At 35.3% G+C, this 16,656-nt stretch overlaps 1 protein-coding gene across 1 annotated transcript in view; it reads left to right on the forward strand.

The window, feature by feature from the left end:
* Positions 1–16,656, forward strand: part of SLC25A21 (solute carrier family 25 member 21) — a 989,784-nt gene that overhangs the window by 210,900 nt on the left and 762,228 nt on the right. The gene's annotated exons all lie outside the window — the stretch shown is intronic.

The following is a 16,656-nucleotide window of genomic DNA, read 5'->3' on the forward strand; positions in this document are numbered from 1 at the left end:
TAATTTTGTTGGTTTTAAGTTTATATATTAATGTATTCAATACTATTCTGTTACAATGAATCCTTTTAATGTACTGAGTTTTACCTAATGTTTTTCCTTATAACTACACTGAATAAATATTACTGAATAAGCCCATATATAAAAACAGCCTTTTCTATTTTGACATTGTAAGTTGTCACATAAAGGATGGGTGGACTTCATCAAAACAGGTTAAAATTGTATAACAACCTTTGGAAAATTTAATGAGCTAAATATCTCAAATTGATTTTAAAGGTCTTTAGACATGATTTTTAGATTTTTTCCAACCCTGATCATTTTGCCTGCCTCTAATAGGAAGTAGGGTCCATTTTAGTAGCTGAAGTGAAATACAATTATAATCCCCACCTCCCACATTTATAAAAATGTGAATGGATGGGAGGTTGAAGTCTCATACCAAATGAGCTGTGAAGTTAATCCCAGGGCATGGTACCCCTGGGTGGCTCCCAAAAAAGGAGCATCTCTCACTTATAACTCTTCAACTCACTTTAGCTTTTCACCAGAATGATATCTAGATTTCTTGATGATATTCTAGACCCAAATAAGTTTTACTTTGTTTAAAAATGTATTTGCCAAGGTTGAAAGATTTGATATGTCTGCAAAAATTGTGAGAAATATCCATCACTTCATAGGTTTCTTTAAAAGTCATATAGCAGACTCATATGAAATATGATAGTGGGTTTGTTTGCTATTGTAATTAACTGGGTATTGGAATTTTGGGGATTTTGGTACTTTTTGAATTTGCATTGGATGTTGTACTACTGTTCCTTATAAAATACTGTTAGTGAAATTCATTTGTTTGCACCCACAGTAGATCATGGCCAGGTATGAAGAGGAAATGGATCTCATTTTTGGTGAGAAGTCTTGTATTCTACATTTCCTTAGCTGACACAGTGTGTCAAAGATTTTAAATTATGTATATTTTTTTATTTTTAAAGTCTTTTATTATTGTTTTTGCTTGCATGTGCAATATACTATTTCAGTTTTATTTTTTCTCTCCTTTTTATATTTGAAGCACATGTCATCAGTATTAAGATTTTCTTTAATGCTTTTTGATTTTACAGTAATATAAGTTTAAAATATATTTGCTATAATGTCAATGCATGCCGCAAAAGCTTGAGACTATAAAAATTATGCCACTGATTGTTTAAAAAAATTATGGGACTTTGCTTAATGATTCTGTCTGATTCCAGGACAAGAGAATACAAAAAGAGCCATTGCACAGTGCCAAAGAAGCAAAAATCTCAATTGCATAGTGCCAATCGAGCACAAGGTCAAAGAGACCAACCAATCCTGGTGGGATTGATGTAATATTGAGCCCTGACAAGAGGACTTGAACATGTTTGAGGTTCGAGGTTTCAGCTGTTTAACATGTGTTAAAGGCAGGTCTTCCTTGTTCCACATCCTACCAAGTATCTCATATTTGGTTCCTACTTGGCTCCTAAAATCTAGTCCCTATTCTGTCTTTCATAATGTGGCAACTTTCTGTAGTCCTGGCTACTGATTGGATAAATGCTTATATCATTTTAATTGGGCCCTGATTCTAGGACCTGTTATAGATTTCTTTTTCCTTTACTTAGAATTTTTACACATAAGACTTTGATAGTCTATATTTCATCCAGAAATTATCTTTTTTTATTTGGATTTTTTTGATGTTTTTTATTTCTCTTGCCAATTGATTCATACACCTCATAACTCATCCATGCATCCCTAAATGATGCCTGTATTTTTCAATCACCCTCTTGGGGGGGGATGTATAATTATTAATATTTTACATCGCAAAGTTTAAATTCCTTTTGAGAGTAATTTAGGTTAAGAAACATGCTCCCTCTCCAAATCCAAAAAGTCAACTGTTTGGCGAATACACCATGAAGATGCCTCCATAGACAACACGCTGCACCAGAAGATCCAGAGTGAACTTTGTGGTGATTTGAACTTTGTGGGGTTTGAATGCATTTGTTTTGTATGTATACTCTTATGCTGAAGGGGACTTCCCCCTAACTATCTTTTTTTTTTTTAATTTGATCATTTCCAAGCATTATTCATTAAAGACATAGATCATTTTCTTTTCCTCCCCCCACCCCCCATAGCCGACGCATAAATCCACTGGGCATTACATGTTTTCTTGATTTGAACCCATTGCTATGTTGATAATATTTGCATTAGAGTGTTCATTTAGAGTCTCTCCTCTGTCATGTCCCCTCAACCGCTGTATTCAGGCAGTTGCTTTTCCTCGGTGTTTCTACTGCCACAGTTTATCCTCTGCTTATGAATGGTGTTTTTTTCTCCTAGATCCCTGCAAATTGTTCAGGGACATTACACCGCCACTAATGGAGAAGTCCATTACGTTCGATTATACCACAGTGTATTAGTCTCTGTGTACAATGTTCTCCTGGTTCTGCTCCTCTCACTCTGCATCACTTCCTGGAGGTTGTTCCAGTCTCCATGGAACTCCTCCACTTTATTATTCCTTTTAGCACAATAGAATTCCATCACCAACATATACCACAATTTGCTCAGCCATTCCCCAATTGATGGGCATCCCCTCGTTTTCCAGTTTTTGGCCACCACAAAGAGCGCAGCTATGAATATTTTTGTACAAGTCTTATGGTCCATTATCTCTTTGGGGTACAGACCCAGCAGTGCTATGGCTGGGTCAAAGGGTAGATATTCTTTTGTCGCCCTTTGGGCATAGTTCCAAATTGCCCTCCAGAATGGTTGGATCAGTTCACAACTCCACCAGCAATGAATTAATGTCCCTACTTTGCCACATCCCCTCCAGCATTCATTATTTTCCTTTGCTGTTATGTTAGTCAATCTGCTAGGTGTGAGGTGATACCTCAGAGCTGTTTTTATTTGCATCTCTCTGATTATAAGAGATTTAGAATACTTCTTCATGTGCTTATTAATAGTTTTTATTTCTTTATCTGAGAACTGCCTATCCATGTCCCTTGCCCATTTATCAATTGGATAATGGCTTGATTTTTTGTACAATTGAATTAGCTCTTTATAAATTTGAGTAATTAAACCTTGGTCAGAGGTTTCTATGAAGATTTTTTCCCAGTATGTTGTTTCCCTTCTGATTTTAGTTACATTGGTTTTGTTTGTACAAAAGCTTTTTGATTTGATGTAGTCAAAATTATTTATTTTACATTTTGTGATTCTTTCTATGTCTTGCTTGGTTTTAAAGTCTTTCCCCTCCCAAAGGTCTGACATGTATACTATTCTGTGTTTACTTATGGTTTCCTTCTTTATGTTTAAGTCACTCACCCATTTTGAATTTATCTTGGTGTAGGGTGTGAGGTGTTGATCTATTCCTAGTCTCTCCCACACTGTCTTCCAATTTTCCCAGCAGTTTTTATCGAATAGTGGATTTTTGTCCCAAAAGCTGGGATCTTTGGGTTTATCATATACTGTCTTGCTGAGGTCGCTTTCCCCCAGTCTATTCCACTGATCTTCCTTTCTGTTTCTTAGCCAGTACCAAATTGTTTTGATGACTGCTGCTTTGTAATATAGTTTAAGGTCAGGGACTGCAAGGCCCCAATCATATGTGTTTTTTTTTTTCATTATTTCCCTGGATATCCTTGATCTTTTGTTGTTCCAAATGAATTTTGTTATGATTTTTTCTAAATCAGTGAAGAAGTATTTTGGTAGTTCAATGGGTATGGCACTAAATAGATAAATAAGTTTGGGTAGGATGGTCATTTTTATTATATTGGCTCATCCTATCCATGAGCAGTTAATGTTTTTCCAATTGCTCAAGTCTAGTTTTAGTTGTGTGGCAAGTGTTTTGTAGTTGTGTTCATATAGTTCCTGTGTTTGTCTCGGGAGGTAGATTCCTAGATATTTTATTTTGTCTAAGGTGATTTTGAATGGGATTTCTCTTTCTAGTTTTTGCTGCTGAGCTGTGTTGGAGATATATAGAAAAGCTGATGATTTATGTGGGTTTATTTTGTATCCTGCAACTTTGCTAAAGTTGTTTATTATTTCAATTAGCTTTTTGGTTGAATCTCTAGGATTCTTTAAGTAGACCATCATGTCATCTGCAAAGAGTGATAAATTGGTCTCCTCCTTGCCTATTTTGATGCCTTCAATTTTTTTTTCTTCTCTAATTGCTACTGCTAGTGTTTCTAGTACAATGTCAAATAGTAGAGGTAATAATGGGCATCCTTGTTTCACTCCTGATCTCATTGGGAATGCATCTAGTTTATCCCCATTGCAGATGATATTAGCTGATGGTTTTAGATATATACTGTTTATTATTTTTAGGAATGACCCTTCTATTCCTATGCTTTCTAGTGTTTTTAATAGGAATGGGTGTTGTATTTTATCAAAGGCTTTTTCTGCATCTATTGAGATAATCATGTGGTTCTTGCTGGGTTGCTTGTTGATGTGGTCAATTATGTGGATGGTTTTCTTAATATTGAACCAGCCCTGCATCCCTGGTATAAATCCTACTTGATTATGGTGGATGATCCTTCTGATCACTTGCTGGAGTCTTTTTGCTAATATCCTATTTAAGATTTTTGCATCTATATTCATTAGGGAGATTGGTCTATAGTTTTCTTTCTCTGTTTTTGACCTGCCTGGTTTTGGAATCAGTACCATGTTTGTGTCGTAAAAGGAGTTTGGTAGAACTCCCTCTTTGCTTATTATGTCAAATAGTTTGTATAGTATTGAGATTAACTGTTCTCTGAATGTTTGATAGAATTTACTGGTGAATCCGCTGGGCCCTGGGGATTTTGTTTTAGGAAGTTCTTTGATGGCTTGTTGGATTTCATTTTCTGATATGGGATTATTTAAGAATTCTATTTCCTCTTCTGTTAGTCTAGGCAGTTTGTATTTTTGTATATATTCATCCATATCCCCTAAATTGGTGTATTTATTGCCATTTAATTGGGTAAAGTAATTTCTAATGATTGCCTTAATTTCCTCTTCATCAGAGGTGCTGTCCCCCTTTTCATCTTTAATGCTGTGAATTTGCTTTTCTTCCTTCATTTTTTAAATTAGATTGACCAGTATTTTGTCTATTTTGTTTGTTTTTTCAAAGTATCAGCTTCTTGTCTTATTTATTAAATCAATAGTTCTATCACTTTCGATTTTATTAATTTCTCCCTTAATTTTTAGGATTTCTAGTTTGGTTTTCTGCTGGGGGTTTTTAATTTGATAGCTTTTGAGTTTTTTCATTTGCATTTCCAATTGATTGATCTCTGCTCTCCCTAGTTTGTTAATATAGGCATTCAGGGATATGAATTTACCTCTGATTACTGCTTTGGCTGCATCCCAAAAGGTTTGAAAGGATGTCTCGCCATTGTCATTTTCCTCGATGAAATTATTAATTGTTTCTATGATTTCTTCTTTAACTAAACGGTTTTGGAGTATCATATTGTTTAATTTCCAATTGGTTTTAGATTTGGTATTCCATGTACCATTACTAATCATTATTTTTATTGCCTTGTGATCTGAAAAGGCTGCATTCATTATTTCTGCTTTTCTGCGTTTGTGTGCTATGTTTCTGTGACCTAATGTATGGTCAATTTTTGTGAATGTGCCATGTGGTGCTGAGAAGAAGGTGTATTCCTTTTTATCCCTATTTATTTTTCTCCATATGTCTATTAATTCTAATTTTTCTAAGATTTCATTCACTTCTTTTACCTCTTTCTTATTTATATTTTGATTTGATTTATCTAGTTTGATAATGGTTGGTTTAAGTCTCCCACTAATATGGTTTTGCTTTCTATTTCTTCCTTCAATTCTCCTAGTTTCTCCATTAGAAATTTGGGTGCTATATTATTTGGTGCATACATGTTGATTAATGATATTTCCTCATTGTCTAAAGTCCCTTTTAACAAAATATAATTACCTTCCCTAAACCTTTTGATCAGGTCTATTTTTGCTTTGGCTTTATCAGATATCATGATTACCACTCCTGCCTTCTTTCTGTCAGTTGAGGCCCAGAAGGTCTTACTCCATCCTTTAATTCTGACCTTGTGGGTGTCAACCCGCCTCATGTGTGTTTCTTGAAGATAATATATGATAGGGTTTTGGATTCTAATCCATTCTGTTATTCGTCTATGTTTTATGGGTTAGTTCATCCCATTTACGTTCAAAGTTATGATTGTTATTTGTCGACTCCCTGGCATTTTGATATCCTTCCCTAATTTTAACCTTTTCTTCTTCGGCTCTACCTTTTAGTCCAGTGATTTACTTTGAATCAATCCCCCTTGTCCCCTCCCTTGATGTTTCCCTTTTTAGTCCCTCCCTTTTTGTTTCCTCCCCCTCCCCCTCTCTTTCCCTCACTTTTTGTTTTCCCTCTCCCCCTCCCCCCTTGGTTTTCCCTTCTCCCTACCCTTGTTGGGTAAGATAGATTTCAAGATCCCAATGGATCTGGATGTTTTTCCCTCTCAGAGTTGATTTCCCTGAGATTAAGGTATAAGTAAAAAACCCTCTCTTCCTCTCCTTCTTATAGGAGTTTTCTTCCCCTCCCCTTCCCATGTGAATCTTTGTGTGAGAAAGATTATTCTATTTGATCTTTCTTTACCCCCTATTTATACATTACATTTTCCCCACATGTTAGTATACATAGATTGATATAAATGTAGTCCTTATAGAAGAGAGTTTGAGTAAAAGAAGAAGATAACATTTTTCTCCTTTCCCCTTTCCTTAATATTTACCTTTTCAGGTATTCCTTGCTCTTTGTTTTTAGGTATCAAACTTTCCACAGAGCTCTGGTCTTTTCTTTGCAAAATTTGGAAGTCTTCTATTTTGTTGAATGCTCATACTTTCCCTTGGAAGTATATAGTCAGTTTTGCTGGGTAGCTGATTCTTGGTTGAAGACCCAGCTCTCTTGCCTTTCTGAAGATCATGTTCCATGCCTTACGATCATTCAGAGTAGAACTTGCAAGGTCTTGTGTGACCCTGATTGGCATTCCTTTATATCTAAATTGTCTTTTTCTGGCTTCCTGTAGGATTTTTTCTTTTGTTTGAGAGCATTGGAATTTGGCAATTACATTCCTGGGAGTTGTCTTTTGGGGGTTTAGTTTAGAAGGTGTTCTGTGAGCTCTGTCAGTGGCTGTATTACCCCCTTGTTCTAGAATCTCTGGGCAATTTTCTTTGATTATATCTTGTATCATGATGTCAAGTTTGGTGTTTATTTCTGGCTTTTCTGGAAGTCCAATTATTCTTAAATTATCTCTTCTCCCTGTATTTTCCAGATCTGTCACCTTGTTGGTGAGATATTTTATGTTCTCTTCTAATTTCTTGGTATTTTGGTTTTGCTTTATTAATTCTTGCTCTTTTACATGATCGTTGTCTTCCAGTTGCCTGATTCTGGCCTTTAAAGCCTGGTTTTCCTTTTCAGTTTAGTCACACCAGTTTTGTAGATGCGTGAATTTCTTTTGCATTATTTCCCACTTTTCCTACCAGAAGGCTTCCATCTTTTTGGTCATTTCTGATTCAAATTCTTCATGGGTTTGTGGAGAGTTTCCATTTCCTTTGGAAGGTTTTGGAGCATTTTCTTGTGTATTGTCTTCTATCTTCTCTGTATTTTGTATTTTGGCTCTGTAGAATGTGTCCAAAGTCACCCCTTTCTTCTTATTTTTCTTGGGATTTTGGGGCTTCTGTGCTTCTGTGGAGTTTGCCATCTCTGAATGGGGAGGATTAGGTTTTCTTATCTGTGTCTGATGTTCAGAGGCTTTAGTCCTGGGCAGATTGTTGGTTCTATGAGCTTTCCCTGAGTTGAACTGAGTATGCCTTAAGGCAGTGACTTTCACTGGAACTGGAATAGAAGGATCCGGCCAGGGGGCCACACTCTCCCCCGACTCTCTCTGTTTCCCTGCTGCTAAGGTGCCCCCTCGACTGGACTGGGTTGGGTTGCTGTCCGGAAGTTGCCTTCAGAATTGCTGGCCGTGAGGCTGTCTTGCCGGCCCTGAGGGTTGCTGTTGTTTCAGACGACCCTGGTCTCTGAGGGGGGAGGGGCTGTGGCTTCCCGGAGCCTTGGACTCTGAGATCCTACCCCTTAGGTCCAAGTGATCTCGGGTTCCGGCTTTTGAGGGGGGCCGTATCTTTTGATCCAGGTCCAGGTCCAGGAGGAGGATTCCCAGGGTCTATACTGTTGATCGTTTTGAATTTCGGCGCCTTAGGAGCTTATAGTTTGAGATCAGTCGGGAAGAGTTTCCGGAGATCTGAACTTTAGCTTTCTCTAAGCTGCCATCTTGACTGGAAGTTCTCTAACTGTCTTTTTGTCAATGTGCCTAGCAATTATTGGTTTTGTTCTCTTTTCCTCTTATCCTCAAATTATTGTAATTTCATAGCTGGTATGTTTACAAGACCCATTAGAGAGACTAGTCTACCTTGGGCCTCAGGAGGGAATGTAAAAATGGAGGTTTTTGAACCCTAGACTTCAATCCTCAGAAGTCCTTGGTATTTCCCAGAATTCCCTATAATCTCACCTGAGTCCCACCATAGGCGAGATCACAATTGGTATTTAAGTGGCAATAAAGCCTTCCATGTGGTCTTCTAGGCTCTTCTCTCTGCCATTGGAATGTTGTAGGAAGTAAGCTAAGCCTGGGGATTTGAATGGGCTAATCATCCATGGGCACATGATCATTATTTTGTATCTTTTTTATTCCTTGATTTCTACTAATCCTTAATAAACCTTATAAAATATAATATGTTATTACTAGATATATAATTTAATTTTTACAACATTAACATAACAGTGACACTGACATAATGCTAGCGAAACAACATAACATAGCAAAAATAATGACAATAATCACATAAACACAAATACATAAACATTGTTAGGTTATATTGATTCACTATTTGAATGGGTGAAACAATGTATAGCTAGGGTACTAAAAATGTTATAATTAGTTATAAATTAGTTACTAACAAAAATAGATACTTAGTTTAGTATAGGAATATAGGTAGACAGGAGAATTTTGAAGATAAGGATTTAGATAGATAGGTTTAAAGTAGATAAGATAAGGTAAGATACTGACTTACATTACAAAAATATATTACAATATACATTACATTACACAAATGACATGTAACATCACATATAACATAAAACTGTAAATACATATGCAAATATATGTAAATAGTGCATATAATAGGATTAGATTATAGGTATATCTATGTACATATATAACATGTATGTAATACATGTGTAAATATAAAATGTATAGGTATATCACACATGTGTGTTTTATGTATTATATGTATATGTATAAAATTTATGTAAATAGATATTGTATATTTAATTTTACCTATTATTACATGTAGTTTGCATACGTGAGTTTAGTGGTTTGGTTTAATTTTCTTTGTAAAACTCATGCAATGTTGTGTTTATTGTAATTTTCAAAAAATTTTCTCTAAGTTTGCTGTTAATGCATTATAATAGTAGTAGAATGTTCTGTATTAGATGATAAGAATAGTATTTGAGTTTAATTTTTGCATGAAAGTTGTGCTTGCCTTTTGTTTTTCATATTTGCTTGTTGTGTTTTTCCATATGTTTGATCTTTGTTTGAAATTTGTACTTGTTCATTATTTAATTCCCTTTTTTCCTTTCCTTGATTAAATCCCTAGAATAGGATAGTTTTAGATAGATAAGATAGTTGAGTGTAGGTTGTTTGTTATTTTGGGTAGACATTTTAGTTTAAGTAATATGTAAGTAAATTAGGGCACAAATGCCAAAATAGTGTTTTCAACACAATTTAGGCTTTGTGCAAAGGTGGCACTGTAGCAAGGGAAGGTAAAAGTTGCAAGAATGATTAACAGGGATTGAGACTTAGAATCTTTCCTGAGCTGGTTGGGTCAGAGTTCCAAGGAACAGTTTACCAACTGATGCAGTCTGGAACTGAAAGATGAAGAAGGAAGGTGAGACTTCTTGAAAATCCATCTATCAAGCAAAGGGCCTTTGAGAATCAACTGGCCGAGGTTGAGAGAGGAAAATCTCCAGTCTTCTGGTGAACAGATAGACTGGAGAGAGGACCCCTACCCTACTGAGACCATCTGAGGAAACTACAGCTTGGAATCCTAATATCTGACCAACTCTGTGTGTGAGAGAATTCTGGGTTTACTGTGGGATTTATTCTTAATATTCTTTAGTTAATATAGTTAGACAGTGTAAGCATAGATAATTAAATATAATTGTAAAAGTCAGATGCTACCCCTCCCCCTTATTCCCTTCCCAACACCTTTCCCTTCTCTATTAATGAATTAATTTTATTTATATGTGATTCTTCCCTTGTGTATAAACCTTTCTCCTTCCCTAAATCACAATAACACCACTCATAGCAAAAATTCAGACAATGGTCATTTATGAGAATGTGTCTAATTTTGCTTCTTGTATATATGCCTTTGCTAAAAAGAGGGGGTTATAGACACCATTAGTCTTCTGGAATTGGGATTAGTTGTTGTATTCATCAAACTTATTAAACTTTGGAAGTTGTATTCTTTAACATTATTGAAGTTGTATACATGGTTGTCCTAATTTTGCCTGCTTGGCAACAGTTTTGCAAGTTTCCCAAGGTTTCTCCAAATTAGTTTCTTTTGCTTTTTTATGGTGCAACATTTCATTAAATTCAGATGGACAGAGAAAGGGATTAGACCTATGATAGACAAAACTCCCTTTACTGATGTGGGTTGGAAAGTTGTTTAGTTCACTGAGATATTAAATGACTTTATAGGGGGTCACACTACTGGTATGTGTCAGAGGCTTCATTTGAACTCAGTTCATAATTTCAAGTCCTTCTTGCTCTATACAAACCCACAATTGCCTCTCTTCTTATATCATAATTTATCTAGGCATTTTAGCAGTGATAGGTATCCATTTTATTTCTTCTTTCTGATAACAATAAGGACTTTTATAAATATTCTTACATGTCTGAGTTCTTTTTCTTTTTCTTTGACCTCTTTGCTTAATTATGGTTTTTCTGAGTTACAGTTTAGTGACCTCCTTAGGAAAGTTAAAATCTTTTTCAGAATCATTAGATTAATTCTCAGCTCTAGTAAGAATTTATTCATGTGTGCATTCAATAATTGTATTTTTGTGCATATGTATGTGCACCAATTTGATGTATTAGTTAGAATTTTTCAGTTTTAATTCTTATTGCTTTGATCATTAATATTTTGAGACATTTTTCATGTGGTTCATGATAACTTGCTTTTTCTTCTTTTGAAAACTATCTTTTTAAATCCATTGACCAATTTTATGGCTTTTGGTTTTGCTCATTTGTGCCTATCCTCTTATCAGAGAACTTTATTAGGAAATTTTATCCCTAGTTAACTTTTTCCTAAATAATTTTGTTTTGTTTTGAAATAACTTCAATAGCACATAATCAAAATAAGAGATTTTGTCTTGTTTATTTTGGTGGAAATATTTGTAAATATTTAACATATTCTTTCATTATTATAAGAAGGTTCTCCTTCCCAGATCTTCTCACTGGATTTTGCTGGTGATATTCAGAAGGACTGATAATCCTTCTACTTCACTAAAGATTTTGTTTCAAATATTTTTTCATTTGAATCTCTAGGGTTTGCTAAGTAAGCTATTTATTTTTTTTTTTTTTTGCAAAAAAAGTAAATAATTTTTTTTCTTCTATGCTTATTTCTCAATTTCTTTTTCCTGTCTTATTGTGACAGCTAGTATTTAAGACTGCCATTTTTATTATATTAGCTTGGCTTACCCATGAGCAATTATTGCTTTTTCAATTGTTTAGATCTAACTTTATTTGTGTGAAAAGTGTTTTGTAATTGTGTTCACATAATACTTGTCTTGGTAAATAGATGCCCAAGTATTTGATGTTCTCTAGAGTTATTTTAAATGGATTTTCTCTTTCTAATTCTTACTGCTGGGCTTTGTTGAAAATTGATAGAAATGCTGATAATTGTTATTGGTGTATTTTATATGCTGCAACTTTGTTAAACAGTTTTATTTTAAAAATGAACTCTTATTTTTGTTAATTCAATTTCATCTCATCTTTGAGTTTTAAAATGCCCATTTTTGTTTTTAGTTATCTTTCCCCCCTACTTCGGCAAGTTTTTAATTTATATTTTCACAAAAAATAAAGTTTCAGAAATGGAAGGAAACTCAGAGACCATATAGTCCAAGATGTATCACCCCTGTCCCCCAAAAGTATTCTGAAACCTTTAGTTTTTCAGAAACCTGAAAAATTGTCATTAATTTTTTAACTGAAGATCTTAATCTGCTACTTTCCAAAGACAGTTCATCTCACTTTTGTATGGCTCAAATTATTAGGTAAATTTTACAGACAATACACCTTTCTGCCTCTTTGAAACTTTTACCCATTCTGCCTAATTCGATTCTCCAAGACTAATGAGAAAAAAATCTCCCTTCCTTTCATATACTTAAAAATATCTATCATATTCCTCCAATTCTTTTCTTCTTTAGGATAACTATCCCCAGTGACTTAAACAGATTTTCATATAGCAAGAACTTTAAACATTTGGTGACTCTCCCCTGGATATTCTCCAATTTATCAACGTTCTCCCTAAAATATACCACCCAGAATTAAACAAATTATCCCAGGCGTGGCCTGATCATAACATAATATTTCAGTACTATCACTATCTACTCTAGTATGTTATGTTTCTCTGTGAAATTCAAACTAAGAATGTATTAGCTTTGCCCCCCTACTACATCATATAGCCAATTCATAGTAGTTTGTAGTTCATTCAACCTCTTGATCTTTTCCTGAAAAAAAAATGCTTATCTTGCAGTGCTCCCCCTATATTATAGGTGTAAAGCTAATTTTTAAATGTGCACATTTATTACTATTAAAATTTAATCTTAAGGTTTTTTAAGTTATAGCAACTCTGGAGAATCATCTGCTAAGTAAAATGGGAATTGGAATCTGTTATCATGGAAAGAATTATCTACAATAATGAAATTATCCATCTTAATAAAGTATGCATTAATAAACTAAAAAAATTAATCTTACTAGGTTGAGAGAATTCCCAAGCCTTTTTGGATCTTGGTTTCTTCACCTAACTTGTTTATTGTCCCTCTGCAAATGTAGTCATTATTCTATCTCTGACTTTATTCAAGTCACTGGTAAAAATGTTAGATAAACAGGATTGCTGGAGCATTCTGAGGTCACACTGAATCCATAGGGGGGGCAAAATAAAGATGGAGGAATGAGAGGAAGTAAAAGAATGTAGCTTACCCCTTCATACCCTTTTGAACAAAGATCTAGAAAATTCACCAAACTAAATCAGGAAAATGAAGAAAAAATTATACTGAGTCATCTTTCCCCCCACATCCTACAGTGGCCTAGGGAGACAGGGTCTAGCTAGCTGGGTGCTTAGAGCTTCGCTATGGAAGAGGGCAGAAAGCACTGGACAAGCAAAGGGTGCAGGAACAGGTGCTATCTGGCAGCACTGTCACACATTGTTTCAGATCACAGATCTGAGGCAGAGAGGAAGATCAGAGAGCTGAGGCTATGATTATTGGACTTAAAAAAAGTTATTGAGTAAAACTTTTTCTTTTTACAAAATAGCTGCCAAGGCCTGGGCCTCCCTGGGATAAAAGAAAGCACCAGGAAGGGAGAGAGGCTAGACTACTTTGGTCATAGTAGTATGAACCTCAGCTCCAGTTCTCCCTGACCATGCAATGAGTCCATCGCCAAGCCCTGGCCCTTGTGTTTCTGACAGGCAATCACTTCTAGAATGAAGCAGAAGCTATTTGACTCTGATCTCAGGAAAGATTGCAGCATCTCAGACTTAGAAACATTTGTTATTTCAATGGCTTTGAATCTACAGAACCTCTCACTAGGTGAAGAGTGGCTAAGTCCAGCACAGGACTCTGAAGTTTCTGGTTAGGGACAAGCCAACAGACCCAAACCTTAGTTAGGAATTTATAGAATTAAGACAAAGAAGGTAGTAAACAAACCTATCCTCGGGTCATTCCACTTCTGGAGCACTGAATGCTTGCAGCCTCCCCAGCCAGATATGTGAAAGTAACATCATCTGCAGAAGAATACAGATATTAGCAGTAACATACAATCTAAAGTCAAGTAGATGGGGCAGCTGGGTAGCTCAGAGGATTGAGAGCCAGGGCTCGAAATGGAAGGTCCTAGGTTAAAATCTGGCCTTAGACACTTCCCAGATGTGTGACTCTGGGCAAGTCACTTAACTCCCATTGCCTAGCCCTTACCACTCTTCTGCCTTGGAACCAATACACAGTATTGATTCTAAGATGGAAGGTAAGGGTCTTAAAAAATAATAAAAAATAAAGTCAAGAAGACTGGAAGAATAAGCAAAGAGACAAACAACAACAACAAAAGAACCCCTCCATATTATGATATCATGGAAGCTCAAGATGGAGGAAGAAGAATGACTCAAAGAAATCTATGAGCAAAGCCTCAATTGTAGCTTAGAAAGAAGTTCAAGAAGAATTTCTAAAAGAGTTAAAGCAAAAGTTACAAAAAGAGCTAAAATGATTTTAAAAAACAAATAAGCTTAGTAGAGGAAAAATTGGAAAAATAAGCAAGACTTAGAGAATAAAGATCTTAAAAGAGAAATAAAAGCTTTTGAAAAGAAATACAAAGCCTTACTGAAGAATATAATTCCTTGAAAATCAAAATTGGCCAAATGGAAGCTAATGAATCCATGAGACATAAAGAAATAATTAAGTCCAGAGACTGAAAAAAATAAAATAAAATTTGAATTATAGAAAAACTACTGATGTGGAAAGTAGATTGAGGAGAGGTACACAGGGCAAGGAAAAATACTTAAAGTAGCAGGAAAGAATGTTTTCAAATACTAAGAGATAGAGTTTTGCAGCTACATATAAGGAGGAGTAGAGAGATTAGAATAAAATATTATAGAAAACAAGCAATCTAGATCTAGGCACATAATCAGGAATAACTTATTCCACAAAATTGAGTGTAATATTTTTTTGGGGGTGTGAATGAATCTTTATTGAAATAGAAGACTTCCAAGCATTCCTGATGAAAAGGCCAGAGCTAAGTGGAAAAATTGATAGAAAAATATAGGAGTCAAGAGAAATTTTAAAATGTAAACCAGAGCTGGCAATTATAAGGGTTTAAATAGGATCATACCATATATATTCTTATATGGGGAAATAAGACATAGAGCTATTCAGAACTCTATTAATATCATAGATCATAGAGGGAGTCTATTTGGACAATTGTCCAGGAATTAATTCTACTATGTTTAAGTACTTATTATATAGGTGACCTTTTCAAAGACCTTAACTACAAAAGAGCAGAGAGAAATAGGATTATAGTAGGGAAGGATAATCAAGTGAGAATTTTGGAGGATGAGGTAAATGGGCCTGCTTGTAGGTAGTAAGGAAGCAGCTAGAAGATGTGGAATGATTTATGATTAATGAGAGTAAGTTCCATAGAAGCAGTAATCTCTTGGAGAAGATGAAATGATTAAAATAACTTGTACATGCAGACAGGTTTGCTTTGGCAAAAAGGACTACTTCATGTGAGACAGTGTTTTTTTTTTAAATAACCCTTACCTTCTGACTTAGAAACAATGCTCTGCATTGTTTCCAAGGCAGAAGAGTGCTAAGGGCTAGGCAATGGGGGTTAAGTGACTTGCCCAGAGTCACACAGCTGGGAAGTGTCTGAGGCCAAATTTGAACCTAGGACCTCCCATCTCTAGGTCTGGCTCTCAATCCACTGAGCCACCCAGCTGCCCCCTGAGATGGTGTGGAAAGAGGAGGTGGTGGAAGAATACACTTGAATAATGCGAGGTGAAGAGGAGAGAGAAGAGGCAATTTTCCTTGTATGAACTTATTGTTTTTCCAGTGACATATGATGCAGAGTTCTTAACTGAGATAGGGAAATTTCAGAAGAGAAGAAACCCTGGATTTGATTTTTAACTTGCGTTTCCCTTATTATTAGTGATTTGAAGTGCCTTTTCTTACAGCATTTAGCAATACCCTTCAGACAGGTATAGACGAGGAGCATCTGTAGCCAGAGACATGTGCCTCCATATCACTGTCTTTTGTTAATGTCATGGTGGTGCCCTCTGTTGTACTCTGCTATGCATCACTACTGATACGTTGCTACTCTCTGCTGCCATCTACTGATCTACTGATCATCACCTTCAGCGTAGCTTTTTACTGACCTGCAAAATTCTTTCCCTCCACCCCCCTCACATCCTTTGGGAACACAAGAATTATAATACCAATATACATGTAAAGTCATGCAAAACATTTTTGCCACAGCCACAATACTGGGAAAAATATATTACAGTTGATTACAATATTGCTGTGACTGTGTACATTGAACAGAACACCTAGTTGTATTCACTCTTTATGTCCATTCATGTTGTCCCAAGTTTTTCTTAAACTATCCCTTTTGCCAATTCTTATAGAACATTAGTATTTCAGTACATCATATACCATTACTTGTTTAGCTTTCCCCATTTTATGGATGAGTTCATAACCACATTAAAGATTATGATTCTTAGTTTTGTTTTTCTCATATATCAAATCCTAAAAAAACCAAAACAACAACAAAATCTTACTCTTCCTGCTTTTAAAAGAAAAATGAGAGGAAGAGAAAAATATTTAGGTCATTAAACATCTGGATTTTACTTTGAATAATCCAC

Source organism: Monodelphis domestica, chromosome 1, assembly GCF_027887165.1.
Source record: "Monodelphis domestica isolate mMonDom1 chromosome 1, mMonDom1.pri, whole genome shotgun sequence".
NCBI classification, from domain to species: domain Eukaryota; kingdom Metazoa; phylum Chordata; class Mammalia; order Didelphimorphia; family Didelphidae; genus Monodelphis; species Monodelphis domestica.